Source organism: Geotrypetes seraphini, chromosome 4 (assembly GCF_902459505.1).
Source record: "Geotrypetes seraphini chromosome 4, aGeoSer1.1, whole genome shotgun sequence".
Classification (NCBI taxonomy): domain Eukaryota; kingdom Metazoa; phylum Chordata; class Amphibia; order Gymnophiona; family Dermophiidae; genus Geotrypetes; species Geotrypetes seraphini.
Window position 1 is genome coordinate 120,139,001 of NC_047087.1, and position 17,915 is coordinate 120,156,915.

At 42.4% G+C, this 17,915-nt stretch overlaps 1 protein-coding gene across 4 annotated transcripts in view; it reads right to left on the minus strand.

The window, feature by feature from the left end:
* Window positions 1–17,915, minus strand: part of BOC (BOC cell adhesion associated, oncogene regulated) — a 218,035-nt gene that overhangs the window by 141,511 nt on the left and 58,609 nt on the right. The window contains exon 2 of one of the 4 annotated variants that reach the window (XM_033942441.1): window positions 17,695–17,774. The exons of the other annotated variants lie outside the window; for them this stretch is intronic. The gene's annotated coding sequence lies outside the window, so the exon portion shown is untranslated. The remainder of the gene's footprint in view (window positions 1–17,694; window positions 17,775–17,915) is intronic. 4 annotated transcript variants of the gene reach the window in all.

Genomic DNA, 17,915 nt, shown 5'->3' on the forward strand with positions numbered 1-17,915 from the left:
ATGCCGGCATCACCCCTTCCCGTCGATGCCAAACTCCAACCCCCAAGGGGGCCCTGGACCTCCAAGCTTACCGCCGCTTTCCAGAGAGGCAACTTGGGGTGTGAGGAACAGCCAGGGCCTCACTCCTCCTCCTCTACAACTTCCCACCCACATTCCAGCACTGCTTTTCTCTCTCACTCTCAGATGACCTAGGCCATTACCGCCGGCTTGGGATACGTGACGTGAGCGCGCGACGTCAACGCCATGAACTGCACTGCGGCTGCCGAACCGGTTCGGGAATCGGGACGTGGAGGTGGACTCTGGGGGAACTGTGGATGGAGCCAAGATCTCCTGGGTAGGGAATGGTTTCAAGGGGGAGGTTGTGTTATTTTAGGGGGTGTTTTAAGAGCTGCTTAAAATTGGACAGTGGTATTTATTTGGCTCATAAAATGATGAACTGGAGGAAGAAAGGCCGGAACAGCATTTGGGTTATTTATAGGACTGAAGGCGTGTGTTTTCTCTGCTTCTCACTTCATATTTCAGGCGTTAGTTTATTGGCTCAGCTATTCTTCCAAGCCATTTGGGGGGGAGAAACCAGCAAGGTAAAAGTCACAAATAAGCAAAACCGCGAGTGCTGAAACCTTGAATATGGAGGGAGAAGTGTACTGCTGCCATGCAAAAGCTCCCTTGCATCTGGTTGGTCAAGGTACCCTCTCCACTTGTCCCCAAGCTTTCCTTTTCACCTCAGTTTCTCCATGTGCTCCACACTGACCTCTTTCCCAGTTTTTTCCTTCACATTTGCCTACCTGTTCTCTTCCAACTCTGTGCATCTAAGTATTAGCTTCTCTATCCATAACCTATGCTGGACCCCAGTCTGTCTCCAAGCTTATGCATATGTTTATGCATAAAATTATTTGTAGGACTGGCATGAATAAAAACATTTTTAAAAGACGACAACGTATGCGATCAACATGGGTGCCAATCGTATAAACTCCCAGTGCATTATTTAACACTTATTGCTTGGTGTCAAATAAAAGTGAACTGGCACTGTGAAGCAGTCTTTCATAAGACCATAAGAATAGCCTTACTGGGTCAGACCAAAGGTTCATCTAGTCTAGTAGCCCATCCTCACGGTGGCCAATCTAAGTCACTAGTACCTGGCAAAAACCCAAAGAGTAGCAACATTCCTTGCTACCGATCTAGGGCAAGCAGTGGTTTCCCCCATGCTTAAATAATTCAGCTTAGCCGCATTTACTGTCTGCCTGGACTCAGGTTAGCAAGGCTCACACTGACAAATGCACGGGGCAGCAGCATAAGAGGTTATCACCTGATCTACCAGTAGACTAGGTAACCTCTAATGTCGGTGGCCAGTGGAGGTATGTGTCAGTGACATGAGCCTTAATAAACTCAGCCCAGGAGGAGAGAAAGTGTGGATGAACTGAATTATTGAAGGATGGAGGAGGAGATGGTACTTAGATGTCTCGGACCTGGAGGGGTTTCTCACAGGATCCCTGTGGACTTTGTTCCCGTGTAACTATCTAAACCGGAGGGGGGAGGGGGAAACGTAGGGGCTGGAAGTCCTGGTAAGGACGATCCTGCTTGGTTTTACATTCTTTAATAACTTTTCTGTGGTTCATTTATACATTCTATGGATGAGTTTCAGATTCAAACACTATTTTCACTTATCTTTTCCTGCAGTAATGCCTATGGTGAAATGAATGATTTACACCATAAAGTTAAGTTCTGCGTTTTAGTTCTCTCCACACATTTTTGTGCTTTATTAGGTAGTCTGTGACTGCATATTTCATGAATGGTATTCTGAGATAATATTTTTAATTATTTATTGGTTTACTTAAGTATTCATTCCACCCCTCCCCCACACATACTTTTACAAAATCATAGCATGCTTTTTTAGTGCCGGCTGCGACAGTAACAGCTCTGATGAACGAAGGAGCTATTACCGCCATGGCTGTTGCAAAAATAAATAAATAAATAAATAAAAATTGCACTTGTAAAAGGGGGGGTTTATTATGCATTCTGTAGTTTTGATATGTGTGATGATCTTATTGTAGTTATGTTTTTACAGTTTTGATTTTACTGTTCTCATGTATTGGTTTTATTTATTCTAACAGTAATGTCTAGCCCCTGAAGCACAGAAAGCTGTGTTAGGCATTCTGCATTTTTTTTTTTAAATTAATTTTTATTCGTTTTAAAGTTTTCTGTGTTATTGCCACCGTGTTTGCTCCGACACCTTCATTCAATTTGGACTATTGTGTACCATTTGCCAGTTTCTTTTCTGGGATCTTCAACAATGAGTTATAGCCTTTAATTTTAGGTATTTTTGCTAGGTCCATGGATTTTCTTCAAGAGGCAGGATGCTCATTTAAATATGATGCATTATATCAGATGGTTTTCAGTGAGTGGCAGCCATGGTTTGACCATTCAGCATCCTCTTCGGTTGCAAATTATACACAATAGACTAGGAGATGAGAAATGTATCAGAAAGTGAAGTGAAGTCTAGCAAGCAATTTCAGCAAAATAAGTTAAAGGACAGCTTGGTCCTGCACAGTTTAAAACAGTGGTCTCAAACTCAAACCCTTTGCAGGGCCACATTTTGGATTTGTAGGTACTTACTTGGAGGGCCTCAGAAAAAAATAGCTAATGTCTTATTAAAGAAATGGCAATTTTGCATGAGGTAAAATTCTTTATAGTTTATAAATCTTTCCTTTTGGCTAAGTCTTAATAATAATATTGTAATTTGTAGCTTAAGAAACATATTCTCAAGAAACTGTTTTATTTTACTTTTGTGATTATGATAACCATACCGAGGGCCTCAAAATAGTACCTGGTGGGCCATATGTGGTCCCCAGGCCTCAAGTTTGAGACCACTGGTTTAAAAGGACTGTCACCAGAGATCACAGCTCCCCAAGCAAAGATTATCAGTGGCCCCTCTGGCTACCTGTGTGGCATCTCTACCCTGGGGTAGACCGGACCGCTACTGGCCAGCTCAGGAAGCACACGCTCATGTTCAGGGATGAGAGTAAGGGAGAAAGCATTTAGAAGGGGGCTAGCAGTACTTTTTTTTTTTGCTTTCTTCACAACTTGGCACCCAGATACTCATTTTGCCCAATTAAGATAGTGCTTTTTTTTTGCCCACTGAAGATAGTGCTTTATTTATTTAGTGAATTTCTCTCCCCTCTAAAACCTTTGATACGCTGCTTCCTCACACACATCAGCTGACTAGAATAAGTCACAACTGATCTCCATGTGCATCTATTTTTGGCCACTTTTTCCTCATTTTTATTGTGATTTTTCTTTCCTGATACTTCCTCTGTGCCAGTGGTTCTTAAACCTGTCCTGGGGGGAGCCCCAGCCAGTCAGGTTTTCAAGATATCCCTAATGAATATGCAAGCGAGAAATCTGCATGCAAATTTCGCTCACACATATTCATTATTCTGACACATATTCTGACTGACTAAATATATCAAAAGGTACAATCGTATTTAGTCACAAAAAACTTCAATTCAACACGTATTGTAAATGATGTTAGGTAGAAGGGATTCATTCATACCAAAACTGACAGAAAAAGACTGTAGACAAAAATCATAAAACGCAACGGAGAAAAATAAACCTCAATTGAGAGCAGCCGGGACTACACAAGTGCCCTAAGCCGCTCTCATCATCACGGGTTTATAAAAAAACTCCGTACAATTATAGATAACTTTCATACATCAAAGTATTAGATTTTTTTCAAAATTTTTTCAATTTTTTATCGTTTTCTTCAATATTTTTGATATAATTCAAAATATCACTTATTAGATCTGTCCAAAACACAAAGGAGAATTCATTCCCAAACACCTACAATGTGGCAATCAGCTCAGCAATAAGCATGTAAACTTCGTGAAGCTGCGTGACTTTTGAAAAACCGAAATATCAAATATCACTCATCTGACAATGTGAAACTTCATAGTCCCGACAGAAAAGACTTTCTGTTTCGCCCGAAAACGGCTACTTCAGGGGATCCATATAATTCGGAATACTCCACGCTTCTTAGCAAGACAAAATTACAGCTGGCTCCTCACAGAATGGACGATGTTGTATGACTCGAGGATTATTGCTAAAAATATTTTTTTTTATATAGAGGAGGGGGTGTATAAAAAATGATCAGCCCCCGGTATCTAATATACTAAATATGCCACTGCTTCATCCCATGGCCACTCTGGAGTTTTCTTTCAATTGAAAGACTTGCCTCATGCGTATTTATGCCACAAATGTATTTAAATCACAGTTCTTCAACCGCCGGTCCGCGGACCGGTGCCGGTCTGCAGAAAATTTCTGCCGGTCCGCGCAGGGCCGGCGAGATCAAGTTGGCAGTTAAATTTCCTGCCGACTGCGGTTCCTGCTCACTAATGTTCCTCCCAGCCTCAGGCGATTAAGACAGTCTGCCGACGTCGGGGCCTTCTCTCTCTGAGTCTCGCATGTTCAGAAACAGGAAGTTGAAACAAAATAGGCGGGACTCAGAGAGTGAAAGTCCTGACGTCGGCAGCCTGTCTTGATCGCCGCCCCTGCCAAGTTGCTGAAGAGGGCCGCGGGGAAGTTACAAGTAGAATGGAGAGAGCTGCAGATACTGGTGCAGGTGGAGGGAGATGGTCAGCGTGTGCGAGCAAGATCCTGGGGAGCCTTCACAGTGACTTCCTCCCCTCCCACCAGCTCTCCTACTTGCCAGGGCAGTGATTTACCGGCAACTTCCTGCAGGCAAGTACTGAGAGCTGCTGGAAGGGGAGACAGCCACTGTAGGAGGCAGGGAAGCTGCTGGATAAAGGGAGAGCTGTTACTGGACTTGGAGAGAGTTAGAAGGAGAGATGCTGCTGGGAGGGGAGGAAGGAAAGGGATGGGAAGAAAAGAGAGTTAATGTTGGATAGAGGGAGGAGGGAAGGGAGAAGAAGGAGAGATGCTGCTGGAAGGGGAGGAGGGAAAGGGATGGGAAGAGAGTTAATGTTGGATAGAGGGAGGAGGGAAGGGAGAAGAAGGAGAGATGCTGCTGGGAGGGGAGGAGGGAAAGGGATGGGAAGAGAGTTAATGTTGGATAGAGGGAGGAGGGAAGGGAGAAGGAAAAAAAGGAAGGAGGGAAGGGAGAAAGAAAAAAGGAAGGAAACAGCTGGCAGGGAGATTACAGGAGGGGAAGGTGGTCAGGGTAGAATGGAGAGATCAGATGAGGGAAAGGGGAGAGAGAGGAATGAGAAAGTAGAGAGACATTGATGCTGGAAAGAGGGTCAGCAGAGAAATGAGAGAGGGATAACGATGCTAGATCTGGTGTAGGAGAGATAAAAATGAAGAAGGCAGTGAAGCTGGAATGAATGATGTAAAAAGGAGAGAGGAGGCACAGGCTGGATGGACAGGGAAGAGGAACATAGAAAGAAGTCAGATACATATGGAAGGGGGCGAGGGCAGACATTGGATGGAACGGGCAGATGCTGGAAGGAAAAGAGTGAAAAGAAGATGAAAGCAGAAACCAGAGACAACAAAAGGTAGAAAAAAATAATTGTATTTCTATTTTGTCATTAGAATATATCAGATTTGAAATATATATCCTGCTAGAGACATAACTGGGGACTGCAGTATTCTGTTAGCATGATATTTCTATGTAGCATTCTATAATAACTTGGCATGTTCAGTTTTCTTGATAGTAGAGGGGATATATGTGAAGGGGTTTTGCTGGTCCGTGCTCTGTATATTTGTATTTATAAAATCACAATTGTTCAGAATATTGTTTCTTTTTATACTTTAATAAAATACGTTCAATATAAAATCATAATTGCGGCTTGTGCAGATGGGATCAGATGGTTTGCGGGGACCGAGCTCGCGGAGATGGGGCGTAAACGGGGTTTTTAAATTTTAGTCCTAGTAGTTTGCCGGTCCACAAAATAATTCTTTTATTTCTGCCGGTCCACGGGTGTAAAAAGGTTGAAGAACACTGATTTAAACATTTCTAGCATATCTCCTCTCTCCCACCTTTCCTACAAAGTATACATATTGAGATCTTTGAGCCTGTTCCTTTACTCCTTATGACAAACCACTGACCATTTTAGTAGCTTTCCTCTGGACTGACTCCATCCTGTGTATATCTTTTTGAAAGTGCAGTCTCAAGCACTGTATACAATATTCTAAATGAGGTCTCACCAGAATCTTATAAAGAGGCATAATTACCTCTTTTTTCTACTGGCAATTCCTCTACCTATGCACCCAAGCAACCTTCTAGCTTTTGCTGTCACCTTTTCAACCTGTTTGGTCACCTTAAGATCATCACAAACTATCACACCCGAGTCCTGCTCCTCTTTCACAAACAAAAGTTCTTTACCTCCTAAACTGTACCTTTCCCTCAGGTTTCTGCAGCCCAAACACATGACCCTGCATTTCTTAGCATTAAATCTTAGCTGCCAAATTTCAGACTATTCTTCAAACTTCACTAGATCCTTCCTCATATTATCCACACCATCAGGGGTGTCTACTCTAGTGCAAATTTTGGTATCATCAACAAAGAGGCAAATCTTATCAGACAGCCCTTCAACAATATCACTTACAAAAAGTTAAAAAGAACAGGCAAGAACCGAATCTTGAGGCACACCACTGGTATCCGACCCCTCTATGCTACTCCTTCCTTTATTAAACTCTTGTAAACCGTGCCGAGCTCTATAATTATGGAGACGATACAGTATATAAACTTAAGGTTTAGTTTAGTTAGTAACATCCCTTTCCTCAGAGTAATCTCCATTGACCATTACCCTCTGTTACCTTCCATCAACCAGTTCCTCAACCAGTCCGTCACTGAGGTCCATCCCAAGGGCACTTAGTTTATTTATTAGATGCCTGTGTAGAATACTGTCAAAGTTAAAACACACCTCTCTGCATGGAAGCAGCAATGTTTGCATTATTTATATACATGTGTATTTCTAAAATTGCTATTGCTATACGTGCCAACAAATACACATGAATTCATAGAAACATAGAAGATGACGGCAGAAAAGGGCTACAGCCCATCAAGTCTGCCCACTCTGCCCACTCTGATGGGCTACAGCCCATCAAGTCTGCCCTGTCTATGCCCTAATGACCCAATTTTCTTATCTTGACCCTCGTAGGGATCCCACATGGGTATCCCATTTATTCTTAAAGTCTGGCACGCTGTCTGCCTCGATCACCTGCACTGGAAGCTTGTTCCAATGATCAACCACTCTCTCTGTGAAGAAATACTTTCTGGTGTCGCCATGAAATTTTCCGCCCCTGAGTTTGAGCGGGTGCCCTCTTGTGGCCGAGGGTCCCTTGAGAAAGAAAATATCATCTTCCACTTCGACACGTCCTGTGAGGTACTTAAATGTTTCGATCATGTCTCCCCTCTCCCTATGTTCCTCGAGAGTGTAGAGCTGCAATTTGTTCCTGCAGATATTTTAGAAATGAACAACTAGCAGTGAATTGTGTACAAAAAAAAAAAAAAAAAGGAGACGTTCTCCAATACATTTTTTATGCATTTCAGAACTGGCAAATAGTCTAGCCCAACTTAACTATCCATTACTTCCGATATGATTAAAAACTCCTTAATCAAGGTTTTTTTTATTTCATGTTACAAAAATCAACTGAGGACATGGTAAAAAGTGTGCAAGCAAGAATATAGCCTTGTCTCATTCCACGGCGCCTATCCAACAAATTAATAGCATTACCTGCCAATAAGACTCTAATAGTCATGAAATTCTCCTGGTAATTTGACAAATTGTTTTGGACAGTCATGAATATATTTCATATCAAAGGCCTTACAAAATTCCAATACTACAATGAGATCTTGATGTTCACCTGAATTTTCTCATAGTTGCTTCACAGAAAAAAAAGGAGATGAGTTATCTTTGTGCATAGAATAAGAAATCATATGATGGGGTAGACTAACCAACTTCCTAAATTCTGAGTGTTATTTTGGCACTGTAGCTGAAGAGTGTGTTATTTTAATTTTATAACTTGCCAATTTGCAGAATCATAATGCTATGTTTTGATATTGCTTCAGATCACTGATTGAACCATGCCAACGAAAAGTGTGGAATTTTCAAGTGTGGAATTTTCAAGTGTGGAACTCTGAGCCGTCATGAAGTTCCTAATCCTGAAGAAGAAAACTCCAAAGGAAATCCATGATGCAAACATTGAATGACAAATGTCCATCATACTCCACAATGAAGAAGTGGTATGCAAACTTTCAGTGTGGAGATTTCAAGACCAAAGATGAAGTAAGGTATGGGAGGTCTCAAACAGTGTCAACTCCTGAAAATGTTGACCATGTCCATGACCTGATTTTGGCAGATTGGTGAATATCAGCTAAAACAATTGCTGAAACACTACAGATATCCAGGGAACATGTTGGGTGTATAATCCACGAGCAATTGGGTTTGCAGAAGCTGTCAGCCAAGTGGGTGCCCAAATGGGAAAAATGTTTGAGTACCTGAATGTAAACCACTTAGACTATAAGTGGTACCGTATATAAATACTAAAATAAATGTCTGAATGCTGACGAGAAACGTCATGAGTGGACACTTCCAAGTTGATTTTGAAGCATTTTCAGCTAACTGGTGTCAACCTTTTGGAATGACTAGTTACTGTTGATGAAAACAGTTATACCACTATGATCCTGAGACAAAACAAGAGTCCATGCAATGTTGGAACTCAGGTTCTCCAAGGCCAAAGAAATTCAAGATCCAAAAGTCAGCAGGAATGGTCATGGCTACTGTGTTTTGGGATCAGGAAGGTATTTGTTTGTTTATTTATCTCCCGCCCATATCCAGGGCGAGTTATATACTTACATACAAAATATAAAATTCCATATAACATACAAGTCGCATCAACGACAAACAGCACTAACAATAAAACAGTTCAGACCATAGAATACATCCGTGACCTGCTGTCACTGACTATCTTCCAAGAGGCCAAACAGTTAATAGAGAATTCTACTGTAACTTGCTGTGCCAATTAAAGGAGGCATTGAAAGAAAAAAGGAAAGGGAAGCTGAGGAAAGGAGTTCTCTTTTTGCAAGATAATGCAGCTGCTCACAAGGCTGGCAAAACGATGGATGTTTTGATGCAGTTGCATAGTTCATTCTCCCTTCTCACCAGATCTAAACCCTAAAAAGAGTTTGAAAGGGTGATAGTTTAGAGTGATTTGGAGGCGATTCAGCAGCAGAGCAGTATTTCAGTAACCAGAGTATTTTTTTGGAAAGGTTACAGAAACTTCAGACACGATGTGCCAAGTGTGTTTAACTTAGGGGTGAATATGTGGAATAACTTATAAGTTTCATGGCTCCACGTCATTCCCTTCTTGACTGAGCTAAGAATTTTTCAGCACCCCCTCGCTAACAATAGAGACAGAACATCCCATCCAAGACAGGTTTGAAAAGCAACAATGCAAAGTATACGTCACTTCTGTAACCCGTCTGTATAACTTCCATTCTCCTGACCATCACCATCTCCACAGCAATGGAACAACAAGGAACAATGTGGGCTCCATGGCAGTGGTCTCAAACTCCAACCCTTTGCAGGGCCACATTTTGGATTTGTAGGTACTTGGAGGGCCTCAAAAAAATAGTTAATGTCAAGAAATGACAATTTTGCATGAGGTAAAACTCTTTATAGTTTATAAATCTTTCCTTTTGGCTAAGTCTTAATAATATTGCAATTTATAGCTAGAGACATATGATTAAGAAACTGTTTTATTTTACTTTTGTGATTATGATAAACATACCGAGGGCCTCAAAATAGTACCTGGCGGGCCGTATGTGGCCCCTTGGGCCGCGAGTTTCAGACCACTGCTCCATGGTAACATTAAGCTCATCAAAATGTTTTGCTTGCTCGTCAGGCTATGAACATCAGAAGGGAAAGTCGGCCTTATTTTAACAGACATTCCAAAACATTTGCCAACAAAAACAGTTCTATCCATTTTGCCCATATAAGGCCCCCCTTCCCCTGGCCTAAGCGCTGACTGTACAGAAATGACAGGATTCTGGCCATGCAAGCGTCTGCAGCAGATTGGCTGGGATAGCTAAGAGCACAATAACATCCCGCTCCTCTCTCCCTGAAGAGTTCCAAGTCAAAATAAAACAAAGTACAGATCTTTAAAACAAACCAAGGTGTGAACGCTAAAGAGCGATGAAACAGCCTGTAATGCTGCGGGGAGGGGGGGGGGGTTTGTTCAGGGATCAGGACAGAGATGTGGGAATCTTCCAAAGCAGCGTTTCTCAACTTTTTAAAGCAGCAAGTACTCTCAAACATCAGAAGAAAAGTTTTCTAAGTGTCCTCAGCAGGAAGGATGAACCTATTGCTACATAAAGTTTAACTGCAATGTTTTTAAATACAGTGAGAAAGAAAGGGAAAGGCCAAGAGAAGGGCCATGTGGCCCCTTCAATAGTAGGGCATAGGTGGCCCCAAAATAACCAAAAGGTATAAAACAAGAAAACAAAGATCAGGGACTCCACGAAAAGCAAACAACAACAAAGTGGGGATGGAACACATCAACCAGGGGCAAGTCTATAATCAGTCTTAAAATGTATATTTTATTACCGTATTTCCCCATATATAGGCCGCAGCTTATACATGGCTTTTACAAACCTGTGTATTCGGTGCGGCTTGCTTAAATGGGGCGGCTTATCTAAAGACATGAAAACTATAATTCAGTAACTTTTCAAAGATTTAGAAATAACAGATGAAACATCATGATGTAGCGCCCTAAAGACCAACAATAAAATCTTGAATTGAATCCTCCAATGTGGCTCAAAGAGCTGTGGTGAAACGTGCTCTTCTCGATAAGCCCCCAATCATTCGGGCCACAAAATTTTGAGCCACCTGCAGTGCTCTCAGAAAGTTCTGAGAAAGGCCACAGAGCAGAGCATTGCAGTAGTTCAAATGCAGTAACGCATAATTCTTTGTAAATCATTCCCCCCACCCCACACACACCTTTTTTAATCATCCTCCCTTGTACCTTACGGTAAATACCTCCCTCGCTGGACCACTGCCGGCTGCCTCCTCCAATCTCACTGTGCAGGGCAGGAGCGATGTTTTCGATCTCAAGCCTGGCCCTGCGCTGCTTCCTGAATGGCTGCCATCAATTCTCATGATGGCAGCCATTCAGGAAGCAACGCGGGGCCAGGCTTGAGATCAAAAACATCGCTCCTGCCCTGCACAGCGAAATTGGAGGAGGCAGCTGGCAGCCGTCCAGCAAGGAAGGTATTTAAGGGGGATTTCAAAAGGAATGGGGGGGATGATTTTTGAAAAGTTCAACTACACGCCGTGGCTTATCTAATGGGGCAGCTTATCTAAGAATTTCAAAACAAAAATCGGCATTTTCTGCGGCCCATACAATGGGGCGGCCTATATATGGGGAAATATGGTATTTAGATTTTAGCAAAGGCTTTAACAGTATTCCACACAGACCGTCTAATAAATAAACTGAGGGCCCTCGAGATGGGGCCCAAACTGATGAGCTGGGTCAAGAACTAGTTGAGTGGAAGACGACAGAGGGTAGGTTAATGGAGATCGCTCTGAGGAAAGAGATGTTACCAGTGGTGTGCTTCAAGGTTCGGTTTTTGGGCCTGTTCTTTTTTTAACATTTTTATAAGTGATATTGCTGAAGAGCTGTCAGGTAAAATTGTATGCGGATAGACTTAATAGATCTGAATATGTATACTTTAGAGCAGTGTATCTCAAACTGTGTGCCGGGGCACACTAGTGTGCCTCCTGAGATTCCAAGTGTGCCGCAGCACACTGAGGAGGAGGAAGAGAGGCACCTGCCAGCTGACTTCCCTATGCATTACGCGCCAGCGCTGCCCGATTCACCAAAGGCCTCCATGTTTTCCCTTCTCTCTAGTGTCCTCCAGCTTCCCCCCTGGTCTCACCTTTAAAGCTAATTACAGCAGTCTGCAGAGGATCACCGGTAGGTAAAATGATTTTATTTTCAATATAGTGATTAAAATGTGTCAGTTTTGAGAATTTATATCTGCTGTGTATATGAAAAATGAATGGAAAAAAAATTGCATTACAATTAGTAAAAGGGATGGGATCTAGGGCAGAGCTTGGATGGGCCTAGGGAGGTCTGTGGTTGGGGTACTCAGTTAATATTTGTTAGACATAGGGGGTACTTATCTTGAAGTAGTTGAGAACCACTGCTATAGGCAATCAGCTGGTGCCAGTGCCTTTCCTTCTCTCCGGCCCTTTTCCCTGCTGGCACCCATACTGGCGTCTCAGGGTCCATCTGGAGGGCCTCTGCACAAACGCAGACGTTGATGTGATGATGTCACACATACGCGTGATGTCATCATGGCGATATCCACGTACTTCTGGGTGCCTCAAGCTTTGGCCACTACCTTTAGTATGCTCGAGAAAGTTTGAGAGACACTGCTTTAAAGGAAAGGCAGGAGAGGGGAGATATGATAGACACTTAAATACCTACATGGTGTAAATGCGCATTTGAAAGGAAGCTCTGGAATGAGAGGGCATAGGATGAAGTTAAGAGGTGATAGGCTCAGGAGTAATCTAAAGAAATACTTTTTTTACAGAAAGGGTGGTAGATGCATGGAACAGTCTCCCGAAGAAGTGGTGGAGACAGAGACTGTGTCTGAATTCAAGAAGGCATGGGTTAGGCACGTGGGATCTCTAGAGAGAGGAAGAGATAATGGTTACTGCAGATGGGCAGACTAGATGGGACATTTGGACTTTATCTGCAATCAAGTGCAGGAAGATCAGTTTCTCGCAAACATTAAGAAACATTTTTAATACCCAAGCACATTAGAACAGCACTTAAAACAGCAAAATGGCTATAATTAAGGTCTCTTCTGGAAAGAAATGAAAGATGCTGTCCTGTGAAGGGGATGAAGTCATGTTCGTAGGAAAAAAAACAAAGTCAGACGGAATGACATTAGGCAACAGATTCTCTACGGTGGCAAAGAGTATAATTTAAGTAAGTTGCTACCCCAATGCTGTGCCCAGCTTGACCCTATCAGACAGGCTTAGCTTGTTCTGGTCTAGTTCTACCCATGGCATGCAGAGAGCATGGGAATCAGGACTGAATACTGTATGTGCAATGTAGCAAACCAGGACAGATTCGGCCTGTCTCAGGTGGCATAACTTGGTCATAATGCTCAAAGCACACTTGTATATACAAAACAGCAAGACCCTTGAGCCTAGATCCAGGCAATCCAGAAGCCTGCTGTCTAGCCCTTGCATATCCTACTAGACTATCATAAAAGCAAGCATAGACTAGTATTTTACCTGCAGGACATAGACTGTATAACACATATAGGGTTATAATATCCTCAAAGAAATCAGGGGAGAAACTTCCCAATACTCCAAAATCGGCTATAAAAGTTCTTGTCTTTGTACTAAAAAAAAGAATGCAGCCAGCATTTCCTAGCGAACACAGAGCCATGCACAACAGTGGTTATTTTAGAAGCCCCTTCTGTACTGTACATATAGAAATCCCAAGATGCTCAAATGTATATCGAACATTGAAAGCAGAATTTTAGAAAGCCGGGTTTTCCATGTCTATATCTGCAATGCATAGAAATGGCAAGGAAGGAGGTGGCTGGAATGGAATTGGGGCAAGACTGAAAAATACAAAGGTATCCCCAATTTCAGAAGCAGAATGCACAAAGTATAATCATGAGATAAAAGATTTACAGCTACTCCCAGGTAGGTATAAGTTTGGTAAGGCGATCAATTTGGGTCGAGCTGCATATTTCAATTCCAGTTTGCATTTTCTATCTCAATTGGGCCTTCACATTTGGTAGACTTCATCAAGAAATGCAGAGTCGCAAACTTGGGCTGCAAAAATCCAAGGGAATGGTATAGTATATGAGGTGAAGAACTTCTGTGTATGAAAGAAGAGCGGGACTTGGGGCGATCATATCTGATGATCTTAAGGTGGCAAAAGAGATAGAAAAGGTGACAGTCAAAGCCAGAAGGATGCTTGGGTGCACAGCAAGAGTAATAGCCAGTAGAAAAAAAACAGAGGTGATAGTGCCATTACATAAGGTTCAAATAAGGCCCAATTTAGAATACTATATGCAATTATGGAGACTGCACCTTCAAAAAGATATAAACAGGATAAAGTCAGCCAAGAGGGTAGCTACAAAACTGGTCAGTGGTCATAAAGCATATGGGGACAGAATATATACTCTGGAAGAAAGGTGGGAAGAGAGGAAATGTGACAGACACATTTAAATATCTCTATGACATTAATGTATAGAAGGAGAGTCTTTTTCAAATGAATGAAAACTCCAGAATGAAATGGTATAGAATGAAGTTAAGAGGTTATAGGCTTAGGAAACATAGAAACATGATGGCAGATAAAGGCCAAATGGCCCATCTAGTCTGCCCATCCGCAGTAACCATTATCTCTTCCTCTCTCTAAGAGATCCCACGTGACTATCCCAGGCTTTCTTGAAATCAGACACAGTCTCTGTCTCCACCACTTCTTCCGGGAGACTGTTCAAAGAGTAATACAGTCAAACCTTGGATAGCGAGCAACATGGTTTACGAGTGTTTTGCAAGACGAGCAAAACATTTTATAAAATTTTAACTCAATAAACGAGCATTGTCTTGCAGTACGAGCACATATCGCGCGTCACATCATCAGAACCCACAGAGCATAATAAAAGTGTCCCGGCCAATTTACCCACAGTTCAAGCATGCATGACATACACGCATCTTACGCTGCGTGCGGCTGAACGTAATTAGAAGTGTCACACCCAATTTACCCATAGCTCAAGCGCTCACAGCATGTAGTATTTTGTATTAACATTTTTGGGTTCTGGACGAATCGTTCGAGTTTCCATTATTGTCTATGAGGAAATTCGCTTTGATATACGAGTGCTTTGGATTACAAGCATGCTTCCGGAACAAATTATGCTCGCAGACCAAGGTTTTACTGTAAAAGGAAATACTTTTAAGAACATAAGAAATGCCTTCACCGGATCAGACCGAGGTCCATCTTGTCCGGCGATCTGCGCACGCGGTGGCCCATTTAAGTACACCTTTTAGGAGACCCGGATTTCTCGTATCCTTCAATATGATTTTCAAGAAGATGTGCGTCCAACTTGCGCTTGAAACTCGGAACAGTAGTCTCCGCCACAACCTCCTCCGGGAGAGCATTCCAAGCGCCAACCACTCTCTGTGTGAAACAGAACTTCCTAACATTTGTCCTAAACCTGCTGCCACTCAGTTTCACAGAAAGGGTAGTATATGCATGGAATAGTCCCCCGGTGGAGGTGGTGGAGACAAAGATTATCTGAATTCAAGAATGGCATGGGATAGGTGGGATCTCTTAGGGAAGGAAGGAGATGGATGCTGAGAATGGGCAGATTGGATATGCCACTTGGCCTTTATCTGCTGTCATATTTCTATGTTTCTAAGAAAACCTTGCAATATCTCAGTCCAAAACAAAGCATGCTATAATACAGTATGAGCTCAAGCTTGTTCTGGGAAACTACCAGAATCCTCTTTAAGAATTCAAGATAACTTTTTGTGTGATTTCAAGAGTCAACAGGGAAAACATATTTCAAGTGCCCTCGCTCCTTTGCTGCTGTAATGGAGTCGTCATCCAGAAAGGAACTTTAAACCTCTGCTACAAGTACCTCCCTCTTAGCGAAGTGACCAGGTTATGGTGTGAAGAGTTTCCCCACCCCAGCCCTAGGCAGCCCGATAGTCTCTAGGTGTGGGTTGTTCCAGAAGAATGTCACCACATTATAGGTAGTTCTAGGCACCTGTTATTTATCAGCTACATAGAAACAAGCTGTTGGATTTCTGACTACTATCTCTGGGACTGATACAGAAAGTTTCCACAAGACAGACAGCATGTGGTTAGCGCAACATCCACAGATAATTTTCTGGGAGCAGAATGCAGAAAAGGGTTTTACACAGAAGCTAACCCTACGCAAAGCTTTGTACTAGATACCAATGCACAACATATTAAAATCAGTGTTAGAGACGACGGGAGCTCAAGGCAGCCACTTCCTGTAAGCGATCTGCACAGGGCAGGAGCGTGGGAAGATCGCTTACAGGGCTTAAAATAGCCTGAAAAATGAAAATGCATTTTTTGGTTTAAAATCGCGAATAAGCGAATCCGTAGATACGGAATTCATGAATACGGAGGGGGAAGTGTAGAATACTTTAAGGTTGAGCAGAATGTAGGACTCTGAATTCTTGGTCTGAGGAGCAGAAGTGTAAACTCATTCTTCTGCAGTAGTATCTGTGAAGATTTAATGCCTGCTCATTCCTGATAGTATACAGAACCTGCTGCTTCTTCATGGCCTACATGAAGATTAAGGGGCTCATAATCGAAACAGAAAAATGTCTAACAACCAGCCTAAAACGGTACTTGGATGATCTAAAAGACAAGTCATCCAAGTGTCAATAATCGAACTGGGTTTTAGACGTATTTAAAAACGACATAGGCCTTCACAGTGCTGCTGAACGACCAGAGCTAAAAGGAGCATGACAGGAGAAGTGTCGAGGGCATGTATAACCGAAAGTTTAACAACACTGCCAAGAAAGAACTTGGACGTTGTGAACCATCTAAAACTAGGTCTAAGTCCACAAAAGGTATCCAAAGTGACCAGATAAGCACTGCAGACACAAAGTACAGACCCCCACACACTGCCCCAAGTCATCACTGCCTCCCCCAACCCCCATAAAAATCGTAATACCAACTTTACATATCTGCCTCCAGAACATCAGCACAGTAGAGCTGCACAGAGGTAGCTTAAGTGGTCTTGGGGGTGGGTTAGTGAACCATGGAGAGGAGGACCCAGGTCCATAAGCCACTCTAATCACTGCATTCATGGTGAAAAATGTGCACCCCCCCAAAAACCCATATAAGTGGCTCCTGTAGCCATAAGGGCTATTGGGGTGGTAGATAGGTGGGTCTAGTAGATTATGGGGGCATTTTGGGGGGGTCACCATGACCTATAAGGGAGCTGTAGTGAAATGTGTATGTGAGACCCTTTTGTGAAGTTTACAGCAGTGCCCTGTAAGGTACCCCACTACTCTGGTGCCATGTCTGGGTGTCCAGTCCATCACTTTTCTGGCCTCTCCGCACCCAAAAGGTCTTTTTCTAGGCGTTTGCGACTTGGACGAACATGGGGTATAAAGATGGACGACTTAGCAGTCTGGGCAATCAGACGGCTGGATGTACAGTTGAATGATTTTTTTAAAAAAATAAATAAATTTAAAATTTCATGGAAAAAAAAAATGCTGGACGTATTTTTGGAAAATGGATCTTTTCCCGTGTCCGACTTTGGGCGACTTAGGCCCAAAATGGACTTAGACGTTTCTTTTGATTATGCCCCTCCACGGGTAGAAAAGACAGAACAAGGGAAGGTGATGGCTCACTTGGGCACATTACTACAAGCTGCTTGGCTGTTTTATTTCAATATCTGGTAAGGGCTCTTTTTTGTGTCAAGTGGTACTTTCTAATAGGTAGATAAAGTATATTATCTGACTCATTGTCAATGTAATATTTGCCCCTGATGCAGTTATTGTGAATGCCGAAACATGCTGGGTTGTTTTTACAATTGATTTTGAAGTATAGATATACTGTATATACTTAAAACCATATTTTTACTGAATCTTAATAAAATTTCATTTGAGCATTTCTAAACTGCCCCACTGCTTCTTTTCCTGAGCAATGTACTGGACCTACCAGCTTTTTTTTCTTGGCCTCCATGAAGACTATACATCAAAAAAGACAACAGGGAGGAGGTGATGTCCCTGCACAGAGGTCTAAGCAGAAAAAGAACTGGATCAGTACACATCTACGCATGTTCCACACATAAATATCAGCATCACAGGAATGTTTTGGACAGAGCACGATTTCTGCACATGTACAAGATATGTGCCGATACACTTTTCTGCTCAGATGTA